Source organism: Rhinopithecus bieti, unplaced genomic scaffold (genome assembly GCF_001698545.2).
Source record: "Rhinopithecus bieti isolate Rb0 unplaced genomic scaffold, ASM169854v2 scaffold_3878, whole genome shotgun sequence".
NCBI classification, from domain to species: domain Eukaryota; kingdom Metazoa; phylum Chordata; class Mammalia; order Primates; family Cercopithecidae; genus Rhinopithecus; species Rhinopithecus bieti.
The window spans coordinates 7,404,086-7,424,656 of NW_016805059.1; the positions used below are offsets into that span (position 1 = coordinate 7,404,086).

Sequence of the window (20,571 nt, forward strand, 5' to 3'; positions counted from 1 at the left end):
AAAAAAGTATGTATATATACATACACACACATGCTTTATATATATATTTATGTATACTTTATATAGATTTTTATATATTCTTTGTGTATTTATATTCTTTTATATATTTATATACTTTTTATATGTTCTTTATATATAATTATTTGAGTATATTTATATAAAATTATATAAATATGTAATTGGGACAGGTTCATTCCTTTTATTCATCAGTTTTATAAGTAACAGCCATTTCTCTTCTTATCATCCTCCATAGGAGACCAATTAGTTGCTATTGTCTTTTTGAAATATTATGAATTAATGGATTTAAATGTATTTCATTGCAATTATTATTACTTTCTTTATTGAACCCCAAACTTTTATTTTTGGCCAGTAGGCACTTCTTCACGTTGACTCCTGAGTCCTTTTGATACAACCCTACTAGACTTGCATGCTCCTGCTATTTTTTATGGCAAGATATTTCAGGCTCATATTTTCATTTCCAGTTCCAGACCTTGAACCAGCTGTGATATGGTTTGGCTGTGTCCCCACCAAAACCTCTCTTGAATTGTAGCTCCCATAATTCCCACATGTTGTGGGAGGGACCCAGTGGGAGGTAATTGAATCATGGGGGCGGGTGTTTCCCCTGCTGTTCTCATGATAGTGAATAAGTCTCACGAGATCTGGTGGTTTGATAAAGGGGAGTTCCCCTGCACACACTCTTGCCTGCTGCCATGTAAGATGTGCCTTTGCTCCTCCTTTGCCTTCAGCCATGATTGTGAGGCCTCTCCAGGCATGTAGAACTGTGAGTCCGTTAATTCTCTTACCTTTGTAAATTACCCAGTCTCAGGTATGTCTTTATTAGTAGCGTGAGAACAGACAGTAAATTGGTAATGGTAGGGTGGGGTGCTGCTGTAAAGATACCTGAAAATGCGGAAGCTACTTTGGAAGTGGGTAACAGGAAGAGGTTGGAACAGTTTGGAGGACTCAGAAGAAGGTAGGGAAATGTGGGAAAGTTTGAAACTTCCTAAAGACTTGTTGAATGGCTTTGACCAAGATGCTGATAGTGATATGGATGATAAAGTCCAGGCTGAGATGATCTCAGATGGAGATGAAGAACTTGGTGGGAACTGGAGTAAAGATCATTCTTGCCATACAAAGAGACTGTGGCAGTTTGCCCCTGCCTTAGAGGTCTGTGGAACTTTGAACTTGAGACAGGTTATCTAGGGTATCTGGTGGAAGAAATTTCTAAGTGGTAAAGCATTCAAGAGGAAGCAGAGTGTAAAAGTTTGGCAAATTTGCATCCTAATGATGCAATAGAAAAGAAAAACCCATTTTCTGAGGAGAAATTCAAATCAGCTGCAGAAATTTGCATAAGTAATGCGGAACCAAATGTTAATTGCCAAGGCAATGGGGAAATGGCTCCAGGGCATGTCAGGGGTCTTCACAGCAGCCCCTCCCATCACAGGCCTGCAGGCCTAGGAGGAAAAAGTGGTTTTGTGGGCCAGACTCAGGGCCTTGCAGCTTTGTGCAGTCTGGGGACATGGTACTCTGCGTCCCAGCTATGGCTAAAAGGGGGCAATGTACAGCTCACGCCATTGCTTCAGAGGGTAAAAGCGCTAAGTCTTGATGGCTTACATGTGGTGTTGGGCCTGTGGGCGCACAGAAGTCAAGAATTGAGGTTTGGGAACCTCCAGTTAGATTGCAGAGGACGTATGGAAATACCTGGATGTCCAGGCAGAGGTGTGCTGCAGGGGTGGAGCCCTCATGGAGAACCTCTGCTAAGGCACTGCGGAAGGGAAATGTAGGGTACAAGCCTCCACACAGAGTTTCCATTGGGGCACTGCCTAGTGGAGCTGTGAGAAGAGGGCCACAATCTTCCAGACCCCAGAATGGTAGATCCACTGACAGCTTTCACTGTGTGCCTGGAAAAGCTGCAGATGCTCAACGCTAGCCCATTAAAGCAGCTAGGAGTGGATCTGTACCCTGCAAAGCCACAGGGGCAGAGCTGCCCAAGACCATGGGAACCCACCTCTTGCATCAGTGTGACCTTGATGTGAGACATGAAGTCAAAGGAGATCATTTTGGAGCTTTAAGATTTTACTGTCCCACTGGCTTTTGGACTTGCATGAGGCCTGTAGTCTCTTTGTTTTGGCCAATTTCTTCCATTTGGAATGGGTGTATTTACCCAATGCCTGTAACCTCATTGTATCTAGGCAGTAACTAACTTGCTTTTGATTTTACAGATTCATAGGCAGAAGGGACTTGCTTTGTCTCAGATGAGACTTTGGACTGTGGACTTTGGAGTTAATGCTGTTGGGAAGGCCTGATTGGGTTTGAAATGTGAGGATATGAGATTTGGGAGGGGCAAGGGGCAGAATAATATGGTTTGGCTGTGTCCCCACCAAAATCTCATCTTGAATTCTAGCTCCCATAATTCCCACATGTTGTGGGAGGGACCCAGTGGGAGGTAATTGAATCATGGGAGTTTCCATGCTGTTCTCATGAGAGTGAATAAGTCTAATGAGATTTGGTGGTTTTATAAGGGGGAGTTCACCTACACACGCTCCCTTGCCTGCAAAGACATGTCTTTGCTCCACCTTCACCTTCAGCCATGATTGTGAGGCCTCCCCAGTTATGTGGAACTGTGAGTCAGTTAAACCTCTTTATAAATTACCCAGTCTCAGGTATGTCTCTATTAGCAGTGTGAAAACAGACTAATACAGGCTACTCCTTCAAGAAGCCCTGATTTTTAGTGAGAAATGGTATTTCAAGACCACAATCTGGGCCACAAGCATGTTCATTGTTACTGTGTTGGTCATTGTTCATACCCCTTTCCAGTGGATAAAACTACACACACACACACACACACACACACACACATATATTTACGTATGAGTGTGTATGTGTATATGTGTGTGTATATGTATTTTAAGATAAAATACCTAATTGGTTCATAGTGATACTTCCATTAAGTATGATGTTAACTGTGGAATTTTTATAGATGCCCTTTGTCAGGTTGAAGAAGTTTCTTTCTATTCTTAGTCTGTTAAGTGTTTTAATAATGAATGGTATTAGATTTTGTCAGATGCTTTTTTTGTCTATTGAGATGATCATGTGATTTTTCATTTTACAGTGCATCACATTTATTAATTTTTGAATGTTAAACTGAACTTGCATTCGTGGAGTACATCTCATTTAGTCATAGTGTATAACTGTTTTTATATGTTCCTGGATTTGGTTTGCTAGTATTTTGTTGAGGATTTTTGTATTCATATTTATAAGATATATTGGTCTGTAGTTTTCTTTTTTGTGATGCTTTTGTCTGATTTTGGCATAAGGTTAGTACCGGCCTTATAGATTTAGTTGGGACGTGTTCTCTCCTCCTCAGTTTTTTGGAAGAGTTTGTCACGAAGTGTATTAATTTATCTTTAAATATTAGGTAAGAATTCACCAATGAAGCCACCTGGGCCTAAGTTTTTTGTTTTTTTTTTGGGGGGGAGGGAGTTGATTTTTTATTACTTATTTAATCTCTTGTTGTAGGTCTGTTTGTATTTTGTATTTGTTTTTGAATCAGTTTCCTTAGTTTATATATATATATATATATATATATATATGTATACACACACACAACAGGTTATTTTATACATATCTGTGTTTTTTCCCTTTAATCATGTGTCTTAAACATCTTTCCTTGTCCAGTCGTATACATGAGTAGTTCTCAGTGAGACCAGTATGGTGTTTAGGAAATTTGGTGAGTATTTTTGGCTCTTAGAATGATTTGGAGTTGGTAGTGGACAGTTAGTGTTCTGGACTAAGGCTGCTAAGGACCTTGCAATGGAAGATCCATTTGCAAACAGCAAGGTGTTATATCCTCTGTTCTCCTGAACTTTAATTTCATTTTCCATATCAACATAAACTTTTGAATACTTTTGACATATGCTGAGTTTTTTTTTAGAAATATAAGTAAGCTTTAAAGAAGGAAAATCATACTTAGTTTTATTTGGAACTTTATGAAGAATTAAAATCATGTCTAATTGGAATATAATAGTATTTGAGTATGTAATACACACCACTGTGCCTTGTTTCTGTAACATACATTAATATAGATTCTGTATATAGTTACCAGAATCTAACTACTTTATTATTTAGCTATTTACAAGGATTTGTATATGGAAAAAATACTGAAAAATATTTTAATTATTTTTTTTTTATTATGGTTAGAGTACTTCATAGATTTCTGTTGTTGTTTACAGGTAGGTCTTATTATCTATTGTGTTTCCTCAAGTCTGAGATGCCAAGTTGTAAGATTTGTAATCATTTTTATGCATTAAGACAAAACCCCTGCAATTATAATTTTAGATGCCATTGATTATAAGGCATATTCTGATCTCGGATCTTTTTAAAAGAATTGATAAAACGGAATGTGTTGCTTTTATTTCAGGTTAGTATAGAGGCATCACAAAGAATTTTTTTTTTTTTTTGTAAAAAGACGATGTTGGGTCTAATGTGGACTGTCAGTGGAGAACTATGAATAAAATGAAAACTTCATTTAAAAAATTGCTGTGTTATATACAACTCTATGTATGTGCCATAATTCAGCTAGTTCCTTCTTTTTTTTGGAATTAATCTGGGATTTTCTCGTTGTAAGAGATAGAATCTTACATCAAAGTAGCTTGAGTATAAAAGGAAATGATTGGTTCATAGGACTGGAGTAGATCATTGAATGAAGCTGCAAGAACCAAAGAAACTCTGGAAACAGGGAGTTGATGTCACCAGAATATTCTTCTTCCATTCATGGTGCAATTAGGCCTCCTGTGTCCACATGGCAGGGAAGATGTCTGCTGAACGGCTTAAATTTACATATTTCTCCTACTTTTGACCCAAAGACCAAGAGCCCTTCTTTTTCACCTTATAAATTAAAAAACAATCTTGGTAATTATTTTAAATGACCTGACTTAGCTCACATTCTCGTTCTTGTATTAATCACTGTGTCCAGGAGAATGAGGAACTATATATTTAGCCAGGCCTGACTTGAGCGACCTCTCTGTGACCTGGGTGTGAGGTACTGAGACTTTCTTGTCAGAATTCCATAAATGGAAGAGCATGGAAGGAAGAGTAAATACAACACAGACAAAAACAACAGTGTCTATTATACTGGACATTTTGGTAATTTCCAGTTTATTTCCCTATTGTTAATATAATCTCCGTTTTCACATAAGGATATTGGTATGAAATTATTGTGAAGATCTAAAAGTACATTTTATTTTGGTGGAGAAAACTAATTTATAGATCTTTCTTTCATGTACCCTAAATTTTGGTATTCTTCAAAGTAAGATTTGTAGAGTCTTCAAATTATGAACTATCAAATTAACAATGTATTTTAAAATACAGGTAGTTTGGACACATTGAAGGAATCATGACATAAAATATTTGGGATACTAACGTAATAAGTAATGTATGTGATGCTATAGTTTTAAACAGTTATAAACACATACACTTAAATTGATTTGAATATGGAATGCATGACATTTTGCTATCTCTTTCATATCCTGTGATGTTTTAGTTCAAGTAATGTAAGTTCAGTGGACTTTGACTGGTTGTCACATAGTGAGAGATTTCTGATTTTTGAAATATATCACTGTTATAAATCACTAGTTTGCTAGATTGAACCAGCAAGCTATTAAAGAAGATGACAGTATTTACTGTAGATAAATGCAAATTTAAAAAGGTTCTCTGTATGAAGGTTTAGATGATTTATTAGCCTTCAGTGCACACATGAATCTGAAGTTATGTAATGGATTTAGAAAATTTCATTTCCTGTTTGAAGGTTCAAATTTGCATATTTATTCTATAATGCAAGTATTAGATGTGAGTCAGTAGGATATATAGTTAAACCCTGTGTGATATCAATATATGCTTCATCTTTTTTGTATAGTATATGGCAAACGTTTTTTAAGGTGTAGGGCAAGTAATTAAATATACTTTTTTTTTTTTGGTTGGAGTAGGGAGGGAGGGATAAGTAAAGAAGCTGTGATTATATATGTCTGTAGGTGGCTTCAGAATTTGAACTTGTGAGAGTTTCCTTGCCTTTTAATTTGGCTCTCATTTTTCTACCAATTGAAGATTCATTTAGGTTAATATAGTTTTCTTTTCAATGGGAAATAATTGGTGGAACAATTAATCCTATGACAATTTTACCTCACATAGAATTACTTATTTTTTTAAAACTAGTCTTCTATTTTGAGATAATTGCTGATTCACATGCAGTTGAAAAAACAATGCAGAGAAATCTTTCTACTCTTTATCCAGTTTCCCCCAATGGGAAAATCTTGCAAAACCAGAACAATATTGATATTGGTATAATCAAGGTACAGAAAGTTTCCTCCTGTTATCCTCTTACAGCTATACCCACTTTCCTCTACCCCATCTTAACCCCTGGCAACCACCAATCTGTTCTCAATTTCTATATTTTTGTCAGTTGAAGAATCTCCAGAGGACTGTATGAACTTGAGAAAAAAACCAGTTGGTTCTCTGGAGATTCTTCTAGATTGTTTTGTGCGTCAATAGTTTGTTCCTTTTTATTGTTGAATAGTATTTTATGGTATGGATATACTACAATTTGTTTAACCATTTAACTGTTGAAGGACATTCGAGTGATTTCCACTTTTTGGCTATTACCAACAAAACTACCATAAATATTTATATACAGGTTTTGTGTGAACACAAGTTTTATTTCTTTGGGAAAATGCCAGGAGTGCACTTGCTAGATTGAATAGTAGGTGCGTATTTAGGGTTTTTTTTTTTAATAGAAATTACCAAACTTTTTCACAGTGGCTGTGTCATTTTACATTCCCACCAACAACATATGATTTATCCAGTTTCTCCACATCCTTACCAGCATTTGGTGTTGTCATTATTTTTTCAGTCGTTCTGATTGATGTATAGTGATATCCACTGTGGTTTTAATTTGCATTTCTCTAATGCCTAATGATGTTAGACTTTTTTTTGTTTCATGTGTTTGTCTTCTCTATGTCTTCTTTCGTGAAATGTTCTTCTGCACATTTTCTAATTGGATGTTTTTTTACTCTTGACTTTTGAGAGACTTTATATTTTTTAGGTATTATTCCTTTGTCAGTTATTTGTTTTGCAGATATGTTCTCCTACTTTGTAGCTTGCCATTTCATCCTCCTGAAAAGGTTTTTAGGTGAGCAGAATTTTTAATTTTGATAAAGCCTAATTTATCAGTTTTCCTTGTATGGATCTTGCTTTTGTGTCAAGTCTGAAAACTTCTTGCTTAACCCTAAATTCTGAAGATTTTCTCCTATGTTTTTAAAACAGTTTTATATTTTACATTTAAATCTGTGATCAATATTGAGTTAGTTTTTGTGTAAGGTGTGATACTTAGGTAAAGTTCATTTGTAATTGTTCCAGTGCCATTTGTTGTAAAGACTCTTCTTCCTCCATTGAATTGCTTTTTGTACCTTTGTTGAAACTGTTCAGCATATTTGTGTGGGTCTGGTTCTGGGTTCTTTATTCTGTCTCATTGATTTATGTTTCTGCCCCTCCACCAGTTCCTCACAGTGTTGATTGGTGTAGCTACATAATAAGTTTTGAAATTGGGTAGATGGATTCTTCATACTTTATCTTTCTCTTTCAAGATTGTTTTTGTTATTCTAGTTCCTTTGCTTTTCCATATAAATCTTACAATAATCTTTTCTATATCTGCAAAAATCTTGCTGGGATTTTGATGGGACCTATGTTAGATCTGTATATCAATTTGGGAGGCATTGACAGCTGTACTATGAATGCAGTGTGCCTCTCCATTTGTTTAGATCTTCTTTGATTTCTTTAATCATATTATTGTTTTCAGCATTCAAGTCCTGTATATATTTTGTTAGATTTACATCTAAGTACTTCATATTTTTGAGCAATTATAGATTTAAATGTCATTGTTCACATGTTCCTTGGTAGTATATAGAAATATAATTGATTTTTTAATGTTTATCTGGTAACCCATTACCTTGCTGAACTCATTATTTCTAGAAAGTTTCTGTTTTTGGAAATGCCTTTGGATTTTCTATGTAGGTAATCATATTGTCTGCCAATAGGGACAGCTTAATTTCTTCCTTTCTCACGTGCATACCTTTTATTTCTTCTTGCTGAATTGCCCTGGCTGGAACTTTCAGCACTAATTTGAATAAAAGTAGTGAGAGTGCACGTCTTAGCCATGTTCCTGATCTTTATGGGAGAAAATACTTGGTCATTTATCATTAAGTATAATGTTAGTCGTAGGTTTTACGTAAATGCTGTTTATCAATTTGAGGAAGGTTTTTTTTTTTTTTTCCATTTTCTGAGTTTTATCATCAATGGTGTTATTGAATTTTGTCAAATACTTTTCTGCATCAGTTAATGTGATCATTTGATTGTCCTACTTTATCCTATTAATATGGTGGATTACATTAATTGATTTTAAGTAATAAAACAGTGTTGCATTCCTGGAATAAAATCTACTTGGCCATGGTATAAAATTCTTATTTATTGCTGAATTCTACTTGCTAATTTTTTGTTAAGAGTTTTGGTGTTTATATTCATGAGAGATATTGGTGTATAGGGTTTTTTTTTGGTACTCTCTCTGTCTGATTTTAGTATAATAGTAACTTCATAAAATGGATTGAGAAGTTTAAAATTGGCATTAATTCTTTTTTAAACATTTAGAAGAATTCTCCAGAGAAACCATGTTAACTTTGAGATTTATTTTTTTGAATTTTAAAATTATGCACTTAATTTCCTTAATAATTATAGGATTATTCAAATTATTTCATATTGTGCAAGTAGTGGTAGCTTCCAGTTTTTGAAGAATTGGTCCATTTTCTCTAAGTTGTCATATTATGTGTTTAGAGTTGTTTGCAGTGTTCCGTATCTTTTTGTTTGTGTGTGTGTGCTGCCTCTAAGGCCTATAGTGATAGTGTTTTCTCCCTGGTACCAGTAATTTGTGTCTTATTTCTTGCTTCTTTGTAAGTCTTGCCACGGTTTGTCAATTTTATTGATCTTTTCAAAGAACCAGCTCTTTATTGATTATTGTTTTTCTACTTTCTACTTAAGTGACTTCTGCTTTTGTCTTTATTATTTCCTTCTTTCTGCTTGTTTTGGGCTTATTTTGCTTTTCTACTAGGTTCTTTAAAATGCAAACTTAGATTATTGATTTGAGACTTCTGGTTTTAGTGCTACAAATTACCCTCTCAGGTATGGCCCACAAATTTTGATATGTTATATTTTTATTCAGTTCATGGTATTTAAAAATTTTATTTGAGACTTCCTCTTTTAACCCATAAACTATTTAGGAGTGTAATAGTTTCCAAGTGTTCGGACATTTTTCTGTGATCTTTATCTTTCTGTTATTGATTTCTACTTTGATTTCATTGTGGTCAGAGAACCCACTCCATATGCTTTCAATACCTTTAAATTTGTTGAGCTTGTATTATGTCCCAGAATATAATCTCTAGTCCATGGGCACTTGTAAACAACATTTATTCTTCCCTAATTGGGTGGAGTCTTATATAAATGTCAAGCAGTTCCTCTTTGTTGATAGTGTTACTGAGTTCTTTTAATCCTTTCTGATTTTCTGTTTATTTCTACCAATTATTGAGGAAGGCACAGTTACTTTTGTAAGATAAAATTAGTAGCTTTCATAATACTGTTTATTTTGTAATAAGTAAATATTGTAGCATTTTATTCTTACAATAAGAAATATAGCCGGGCGCGGTGGCTCAAGCCTGTAATCCCAGCACTTCGGGAGGCCGAGACGGGTGGATCACGAGGTCAGGAGATCGAGACCATCCTGGCTAATACGGTGAAACCCCATCTCTACTAAAAAAAAAAATACAAAAAACTAGCCAGGCGAGGTGGCGGCGCCTGTAGTCCCAGCTACTCGGGAGGCTGAGGCAGGAGAATGGCGTAAACCCGGGGGGCGGAGCTTGCAGTGAGCTGAGATCTGGCCACTGCACTCCAGCCTGGGCGACAGAGCGAGACTCCGTCTCAAAAAAAAAAAAAAAAAAGAAATATGCCGACTGGACGTGGTGGCTCACGCCTGTAATCCCAGCAGTTAGGAAGGCTGAGGCGGGTGGATCACAAGGTCAGGAGTTCGAGACCATCCTGGCTAACATGGTGAAACCCTGTATCTACTAAAAATACAAAAATTAGCCAGGCCTGGTGGCGTACGCCTGTAGTCCCAGCTACTCGGGAAGCTGAGGCAGGGGAATTGCTTCAACCTGGGAGGCGGAGGTTGCAGTGAGCCGAGATTGTGCCACTGCACTCCAGCCTGGGCAACAGAGTGAGACTCCATCTAAAAAAAAAATAAAAACAAATATGCCTTAGTTCTCCACTTTTACCATATAAAGCACATAAGGAGATTTTTCCTTAAAAATTTGTCTGTATTTGAAAGTGAATATTCAGATATTAAATCCAAATGACTTGCCTTATCTATATTACTAACATTATCATACTGATTATATATGATGTTAATATACTTGATAATACAATTATTTATCACCTACACTTAAGGAATATCAGAAGCAATGCATAAGTGGGCACTTAGCTGAAACCAAGCAATATATTTTGGCCACTACCTAGGCTGAAACTGTGGTTTCACTTATCTCTGATTGAAATATAATTGTCTTTTTTAAGGAAATGTGGTCGTACTGAAAATACTGTCCTGCACCTTTAAAAAAATTTAGTATTGTGTCTTGAACATCGTGGCATGCCTGCACATATTGATTTATATTCTTTTTAAACGCTGTATTATATTCCATTACATGGCCATCTCTTGGTTATAAATGTCTCTCTATTGCTGGATATTTAGGCTATATCTAATGTTTCAGTTTCACAAACAGTGCTGCAATAGATATCTTTTTATTTTATTTTCTATATGTAATTTTATAGAAGCTATTTATATAGGTACTCGAATTATTTGATTCTGCCTTTTTGTCCTTGAACTCTTAACTACTAACCACATTTGAACTCTAACTCTAACCACATTTTAGAGTGACTTGGATATTTGAGATGGAAAAAAAGAACTTTTCAGTTGTATTAGTCCATTTTCATACTGCTCTGAAGAAATACCTGAGATTGGGTAATTTATCAAGAAAGTGAGGTTTAATGGACTCACAGTTCCACATGGCTGGGGCGGCCCCACAGTCATGGTGGAAGGCGAAGGAGGAACAAAGGCACATCTTATATGAGGCAGGCAAGAGACTGTGTGCAGGGGAACTGCCCTTTATAAAACCGTCAGATCTCGTGAAACTTATTCTCTATCATGAGAACCCCCACCCCTGTGATTCAGTTACCCCTCACTGGGTCCTTCCCATGACATGAGAGGATTATGGGCGCTACAATTCAAGGTGAGATTTGGGTGGAGACGCAGACAAGCCGTATCACCATTATTCAGATTATAGAGTATAATTTCATGCCGAAGTACAAACCGTTATCCACTCTTACATGGAATTTTTTTCACTGCTTTTTCTCTTCTTAATGCATAGGTATAGAGTATGATTTTAAAGCCTAGCTATATCTTTTGTTTCATTTTCTCATTGCCAAAACTGTTTTCTTGCCATATGAACTGTTTTCTTTTTCATTGATACTTTCTTTTCAGTTTTGTCTGATAGACTTTGAGGAATTGGTGTTGAGTAAGCCAGTCTGTAGTAACTGTCACAAATAATTAAATACAAGTATTATGTAGTGTTGAAACCCATGTTCAGAAGTTACTTATGTTCCATGTTTATAAGAGGTAATTAAATATGATAATCCATGTAAAATGCTTATGTAAAGTGCTGATGTAGCTTACAGCAATCACTTATTCTGTGCATTTTTGTTATTAGAATATTTGAATTAAAAATTTTATGATATAGGAATAAATAACATAATAAAGTTTTCCCCCATTACTAACTGATTTGTAAGTTGTACTAGTTATGTGTTGCTGTGTTACAAATTACCCCAAAACATTACAGTGTAAAACAATGATAAACATTTATCAGCTCAGTTTTTCTGGGTCAGGAATTTGGGAGTAGGTTGCCTAGATAGTTTTGGCTCAGTGTCTGTCACGAGGTTGCATTCAAAATGTTGACTGGAGTTGTAGTAATCTAAAGACTTAACTGGGGCTAGAGGACTTGCTTCCAGGGTTACTTACATGACTGGCAAGTTGGTGCTGGCTGCTGGCTGGAGGACTGTTCTTCTCTAAGTGAGCCTTTCACTGAGCTGCTTGAATATCTTCATTTGTGGTGACTGATTTTCCTCAGAATGAATGATGTAAAGGAAGCCATGAAGCTCTAATGACCTAACTTCATAAGTCACACATTACTTCTGCGGGCACACAGACCAGCCATGATTTAAGGTGGGAGGATATCTATCTTGCTTGACTTTTGAACTGACTGGTTCAGAAAGGGATGAGGGGTTGGTGTGATTTTATTTGCTCATATTTTCTTTTTTCCTAAAGTAAATTGAAGATGAAATTGAAGATGTCTTTTTTGTTTACTTACTAACTTCAATAAGTCATAAAAGGAAATCTGTGAAAAAAACAGGTTGCGTTAAACTACTTACCTGAAAACCTTCTGAAGGGCCTACTGAATGTTTGCTTAAAGCATAATCTGTGATATTTATTCATCCAGCTGCCTATCTAATACTTCAAGCACTTTTATTTTTATGGATTTAGGGGTCTGGGTGAAGTTTACAATAATAAGCTTCAAGAACATAAATACATTACATCATCAAATGTTTCTCAAAAAAGCTGTTGAAGAATGCTATTTGAGAAAAAAAATCTCTTGTTCAAACGGAAACCTGGGAGGCTGAGGCAGGAGGATTGCTTGAGCACAGAAGTTCAAGTCCAGCCTGGCCAACATAGTGAAACCCTATCTCTAAATCAAATAAAAAGGAAAAGAGATTCCATTGTGAAATAACTTTTGGGAAGTTCATGCATTGGTTATATATCTTCCTTTCAAGATGTCTACTGCACAGTTGCATATTAAAGCTCTGGTAATTCTATCATATAAACATCTCTTTACCATTGTTTAATTCATTATTTATTAGACTTATTTGATCATGGAACCTTTTTTCTTAACACTTTTGTAGATATATCATTTTTCTGTGAACATTTCTAACTCTTAAGAAGGGTATAATAAACAGTGAGGAGATTTCAACTATTTTGTAGTATATTTGGAGATTTAAATAAATATAAAATGATACTTCCAATTTATTTTCCGTAACATATATTATGACTAATTTTGTATAGATAGTAAAGTTCACAAATTTTTCCGATACTTTTCTTAGCTCACTAAAGAAACAAAATGTAACTTACATATTAGATTATTAGTGAACGTGTAGGGAAACATGAGACTATCAGTCAGATAGTCTGATTTGTAGTCTTGTCTGTGAATGGACACATTTGGATTTTTTTGTTCCTTTATCAGCTAGATGTGATAATTGACTAATCTCTATGACTTACAGGGTTCTTTTTTTTTTTTTTGAGACGGAGTCTCGCTCTGTCGCCCAGGCTGGAGTGCAGTGGCCGGATCTCAGCTCACTGCAAGCTCCGCCTCCCGGGTTCACGCCATTCTCCTGCCTCAGCCTCCCGAGTAGCTGGGACTACAGGCGCCCGCCACCTCGCCCGGCTAGTTTTTTGTATTTTAGTAGAGACGGGGTTTCACCGTGTTAGCCAGGATGGTCTCGATCTCCTGACCTCGTGATCCACCCGTCTCGGCCTCCCAAAGTGCTGGGATTACAGGCTTGAGCCACCGCGCCCGGCCGATTTACAGGGTTCTTTAAGGATTAGTTATAATAGTAGAAATGGAAATCTTATATGATTGTGAGTTTATTGATAATATTGCTGAAACTGCTAGGGCTTCTGTGCATTCTAAGAAATAGTGAAAGACCCAGAATATAGTAAGTAGAAGGAGAACAAAAACTTCGAAGGGAATATTTTCAGTTCAGAGTATTAAATGACTATATTGTATTGGTAATATGATATGTATTATTCTAGTTTACTATAGGCTGGAGAGGTCAAAATCGTTCTCAGAGGGATATTTCTTGAGTTGGACCTTAAGAAAACATTAAGGTATGGTTCTTTAAAAGAAGCAAGAAAGAGGGAAGGCAATTGAAGAGAATACCAAATTTAACCTAATTTTCTGAAATGAGAAGTTTCTAATATGAGACAAAATGTTCTGTGCTTCCTGGGACATGGACATAGATTTTTACAATCATGGTCTTACAGAAGGGACAAGGGAAAACCAGAGTGAGCTGAAATTTTGTCTACCCAACCCATATTGTTGTATTCAGTGAAAACATTTTAGAATTCAAATTGGGTCCTAAAACAGCAGACTTGATTTCCAGTACCTAATAATTAGGAAATACTTTGGACTCATATTTGTGTGAAGTTCTTTGGGTGGGATATGATGAAAATTTATATTTGTTTCCATGACATTCTACATTCACACTTAACTGTAAATCATATTAAACTTATTCTTTTTCTTTTATATAGTATCAAGCTCATAATTTTCTTTACCTGCAAGAAAAACACTTTACTGTCTTTACCTACAGAGATTTAAAATCCCAGTAGAGACAAATATTACTATGAAAAAAAATTTTTTTTTTTGAGACAGAGTCTTGCCCAGGCTGGAGTGCAATGGCTTGATTTCCACTCACTGCAACCTCCGCCTCCCAGGCTCAAGCGATTCTCCTGCCTCAGCCTCCCAAGTAGCTGGGATTACAGGCGCCTGCCACCACACCTGGCTAATTGTTGTATTTTTAGTAGAGATGGGGTTTCCTCATGTTGGCCAGTCTTGAACTCCTGACCTCAGGTGATCCACCTGCCTCTGCCTCCCAAAGTGCTGGGATTACAGACATGAGCCACTGCACCCAGTCACTATATAAGAAATGTTTGTTCCAAAAGAAAATATGATCTTTCCAAAAAAAATTCTGGATGGTATTACCACAATATCTGTAGTATTAAATTTTGTTTAAGAATAGCTTGGCAGCTGGGTGCAGTGAAACATTTCACAATAAAAAATATTTTTTAAGGCTAGGTGCGGTGGCTCACGCCTGTAATCCCAGCATTTTGGGAGGCCAAGGTGGGCGGATCACAAGGTCAGGAGTTCGAGACCAGCCTGGCCAAGATGGTGAAACCCTGTCTCTACTAACAATACAAAAATTAGCTGGGCGTGTTGGTGGGGCACCTGTAATCCCAGCTACTCGGGAGGCTGAGGCAGAGAATCACTTGACCCGGGAGGTGGAGGTTGCAGTGAGCAGATGCCACTGAACTCCAGCCTTGGCAACAGAGTGAGACTCCATCTCAAAAAAAAAAATATATATATATATATGTGTGTGTGTGTGTGTGTGTGTGTGTGTGTGTGTGTGTGTGTATTTTTAAGTCTTTCTGTGCTGAAGACATCCCTAGGGCAGGTAGCGGAATACGTAATTAAAGCTAGAGAGGCACAGGCTGCACGGGAGTCTCTCAGATAAAGCCCCATTGAAAACAAATTTATAATCTAAAATTTAAAAACACATTAAAAAAGCAGCAAAGCATGAGGAATCAGTAGATAAACTGAAAGCAAGATTAAGTCTTCAAGACTTTCAAACCATAAAATTTAGAAAATTATAATAAATTATGATAAAGAGGCCCTTTCATGTCAAAAAGACATGAAAGAAAGAAAACAAAAAAGGCACTTAAAAGATTATGTAGGAAAGAGAGATTACTAAGCAGATTTGAAAAATAACAACAAATAGAGCTTTTAAATAAAAAGAAATTAACAGACAGATTGAAAAGTAGATTAGAAAGAACTGAATAAAGAATGTGGGAACTGAAACACTGAGGAAATTTCCAAAAGATAGCAGAGAGAGGCAAGGAGATAGCAAATACAAAATAGGTTGTATTTTACAAAGATATGTGTAAAATATATGAGTACTTAAAAAGTTTTAAAAAGTACTTAAAAAGATATGTGTAAAATATATAAAAGTACTTAAAAACTATTAAAATGTATCTGCATATACCCAATACCAGGTTAACAATAGAACAATATTTTTACTTGGAATCTCTTTTTCTTTGCTAAAACAATTATCTTTATTCTAACTTTGTTTTGTTTTGTTTTTTTTTGAGAAAGCATCTTGCCCTGTCACCCAGACTGGGGTGCTGTGGCATGATCATAGCTCACCGCAGCTTTGAACTCCTGGGCTCAGGGAGTCCTTTGCCTCAGCCTCCTGAGTAGCTTGGACTATTGGCATGTGCCAACTGCCAGGCTATTTTTTTTTTTTTTTTTTTAAGAGACCAGGTCTCGCTATGTTGCCCAGCCTGGTCTTAAACTCCTAGGGTCAAGCAGTCCTCCTGCCTCAGCCTCCCGAAGTACTGAGATTACAGGCATGAGCTGCCATGCCCAGCCCTTAATGCTAACTTTAGAGTGAGTCATTCCTTTGCTTTTTTTTTTTTTAAGTTTATTATCTATGTATATATTCCTCAGCAATATATTGTTCTTTTTTGAAAAACTGCGTACCAATCACAAACCTATTTTTTTGACATTAAAGTTTTTATTTTTATGGATTTAGGAGTATAAATTCAGTGTGTTACTGTGATATATTGAGTCATGGTGAAATTTGGGCTGTTAGTGTACCCAACACCTGAATAGTGCACATTGTACCCAATAGGTGATATTTCACCCTCACCTCCTTTCCATTATTTGAAGTCTCCAGTGTCTATTATTTCACTCTGTATATTTGCATTCCACAAACCTATTTCTGTAAGGAGAGTACAGTGTTGTAGGAGGGTCTGGGTGAAGATAAGCTGAACAGTCTCTGGGTCATGGTCTGGCTTTTCTTTTCTTTTCTTTTTTTTTTTTGTGAGACAGAGTCTCGCTCTGTAGCCCGGGCTGGAGTGGTGGAGTGGCCGGATCTCAGCTCACTGCAAGCTCCGCCTCCCGGGTTTACGCTATTCTCCTGCCTCAGCCTCCCGAGTAACTGGGACTACAGGCGCCCGCCACCTCGCCCGGCTAGTTTTTTTGTATTTTTTTAGTAGAGACGGGGTTTCACCGTGTTAGCCAGGATGGTCTCGATCTCCTGACCTCGTGATCCACCCGTCTCGGCCTCCCAAAGTGCTGGGATTACAGGCTTGAGCCACCGCGCCCGGCCGGTCTGGCTTTTCTAAGAGTTCTTGAGAATGCTTACTGGGGAATTTAGTGCGTAACATCAAAAATAAACCCTGGGAGATGTTGGGATGTATTAGTTTGTTAGGGTTGTGTAATAAAGTACTAGAAATTAGGTTGCTGAAACAATGGAAATTTATTGCCTCAGTTCTGTGGGCTAGAAGTCTAAGATAAGTGTGTTGGCAGGGTTTGTTCTGAGAATTGTGAGAATCTGTTTCATGTTTCTTTCCTGACTTCTGGTGGTTTGCTGGCAATCTTTGACATTCTTTGGCTTATAGAAGTATCACTGTGATCTCTATCTTCATTTTAACACGATTATTTTCTCTGCGTACATGTGTCTGAACACAAATTTTCCCTCTTTATAAGGGTAACAGTCATATTGGATTAAGACCCCCTCCAATAACCTCATCTTAACTAATTACGTCTGTAGCAATCGTATTTCCAAATAAGATCACATTTTTAAGCACTGGCTTTTAAGAATTGAACATATGTCCTCTTGGGGGACACGATTCAACCTGTAACAGGACATCTGGCAAAGTGTCATAGTGGCACAGTGGTGTAGAGCATATGTGAAGCTATCCAGTAAGAATATAGTCAGGGAATAGGCTGTTCTGTGGTTTCTGAACTTACCAGGGCACATAACCAACTGTCAAAAGTAGATCAAAAAAGACACTTTTGGTGAACTAACACCTGCTATGGGGTAAGAATGGGGCATAAGGATATGTCATTTGAGATAGTTATAGATAATATATATTTTTTAATTTCTGAGAAAATACAGTGAATAGCATCTATATTAGTCAGAATATAGGCTTTTAACTGATAGAACAGAGAGGCCCAAATTAACAGTGGTTTCTGCAAAATAGAAATGTATTTGTCCTTCAGGTGAAAGTCTGGGTAGCGGGCTAGTGTGGCAGTTCTATGATTGTCAGGATCCATAGACTGATTTGCTCTTTTATCTTCAACATAAGACACCTTTGATTCCAAGATGGCTACTGTAGCTCTTGCCACTATTCTGCATCTTAAGCAGTAGGAAGGAGTGTAGTTGGAAAAAGGGGTCAGGTTTCTTTCTTTAAAGAATAATACCTAGAGGTTGCACATGTTACTGCCTTTTGGTCAGAACTTGGTCACATGGCTGATCAGGAATGCTTTCCGTTCAAGAAAAGCTGGAGAGTGAGATCTTTTTCCTGGGCTCCGTGTGCCAAACTAGAAACTCTTTATTATTATGGAAGAAGAAAATATAACCTGGGAGTCAGTGCAGTCTGTGTCACAGCTTTGTAATTTTCCCTCAACTTCTTATTAGTAAGATTCCAGTGGCTGTAAACATATACAAGGTCACATTCATGTAGGAAAGGATTTCTGGGGAAAAATTGGATATCTTGAGATTGGCACTTTTAAACCCTGAATGTGTTTCTGAAGGATGCAGATAAATAAAATAAGCTTACTCTTAGTTAATTTCATAAGTAAATAGGTTCAGAGAAAAAAGCAATTTTGGCATTTTTAGACAGGTGTTAACTATACCTGTTGTAATAGATAGGTCACAAGAAACAGTAAGTAGTTAGGGTCAGAAGCTGTGATTACACCCTGTCCTTTTTTTTTTTTTTTTTTTTTTTAAACTATGCTATACTCCTGCCCCATCTTTGAGGAAAAATTTAGCAAGTTTCCAGTGAGTGGTTCAGGGAAAACAGAGCTTTACTTTGAAGTATTTGAATTTTCTGTGAGTCGCACAGTATTCCAGTTGTATTAATCTTTTAAAGATAATTATTTTTGACCTCTGTGTTTGGTCTTTTGTTTTCCAAATATACAAGTAATTTAGATTAGTGACGAATGTCAGCTTAAGATATTTTATTAGTATAACTATTGAGAAGAAAAATAATCATGCTCAATTAAAGTCCTCATACAAAACTTATAAAGGTTTATTTGAATTATTTGAGTAAGTTGCTTTAAAATTTCTGTAATCTTATACATTAAACTATAACCTATAGCAAGCATGTTATGCCACCCTGAAGGCTGCTATAAAAATTGTTTATGAAGTTCAGGCCAAGACTAAAATATGTTGAAACGGAGAGTTTTGAAAAATGTTCTATACAGCAAAGGAGACCAAATCATGCTAAAATGTAGAAAAAGACTATACATCAGTTTCCATGCTACATTATTCAAAAAAATACAACCATAAAAAAGGTAATAAGATTACATTTTCACATTTCATGGCTAGTAAAGTGCATTAGGCTGCTCAGATATTCATAACTTACTGTGACATTTGGGAAGATTACATTTTGTAGTGTAGAGCCGTTACTACAGCTCAGATAATAACTAGCCAATGCCTGTACCTGGATTATGATCCCTGTCATTGGAAACAAATTTGTGTTTTGAAGGTTGATCATCTTCAAATAACTATTAGAAAGGGTTAACATGACATACTGTAGACCTTGTGCATGTTTTTTAGGTATAATAGATATGCATACATATAGTATATCAAATATGCCACACATTTGTATGTACAAATTTCTGCCATCAATTTTCTGCTTGAAAGGCATATTTTATAGTATTTAAAGCAACGGAGGAATATTTAAAACACCTGTCTGGATATTGCTCTCACAGTATAATCTCAGTTTAAAAGCTGGTGAAATATTTGGGGCTTTTTTTGGAAATTACTTTCAAAAATCTATAGCTTCTTGAAAGGGTGATTACTTATAGGAACGATTGATGTGAGTAATATTAAGGTGAAGGTAAGGTCTCTTACGTTAGTTGTAATGAGGTTTTTGACCAATTTAGATCTGCATGGAGGATGTATAATTGTTACAAGAAAATTTCACACTATTAAAACTCTCTGCAGACATTATCTTCTTGGCAGCAAATTCTTTCAGATCTATTGGTTGGTTTCCCTTATATTAAATGATGTACAGTTGTATGTGGGTGTTGTAAGAAGTACCTTATTGTCTTCAGTGGACAAGGTTTACTTTCTGTCTTCTAGAAAATACTGTTGAAGAGTTTATGTTTTTTACTATTGTATCTAGATGATTTTCATAAAATATTGTCTCTTTGAGCTTTTCTTTCACTAAAACGTTATTTTGAAATTATAATCATATATAGCATTATGGAATTATTAGTTTCATGTGACCTTAGAGATTTTTGTGTTTTTCTGCTGCCTTTCTGAATCACTGCAATTCTTTTCCACAAGAAGTTTTTCTTGTGTCTGAAGATTCTGTCACTCCTTAATTTTACATTCTTCTATGTGGATTCTTTCAAATTATCTTCCAGAGAATACTGGTGTTCTTGAATCTGGACCAGACCTTTCTACTGCGAAAATTGATTAAAAATTATCTTTACCGGCCGGGCGCGGTGGCTCAAGCCTGTAATCCCAGCACTTTGGGAGGCTGAGACGGGCGGATCACGAGGTCAGGAGATCGAGACCATCCTG

At 36.3% G+C, this 20,571-nt stretch overlaps 1 protein-coding gene across 1 annotated transcript in view; it reads left to right on the forward strand.

Moving 5' to 3' along the window:
- LRBA (LPS responsive beige-like anchor protein) overlaps window positions 1–20,571 on the forward strand; it is a 621,489-nt gene that overhangs the window by 56,461 nt on the left and 544,457 nt on the right. The window lies entirely within an intron of this gene.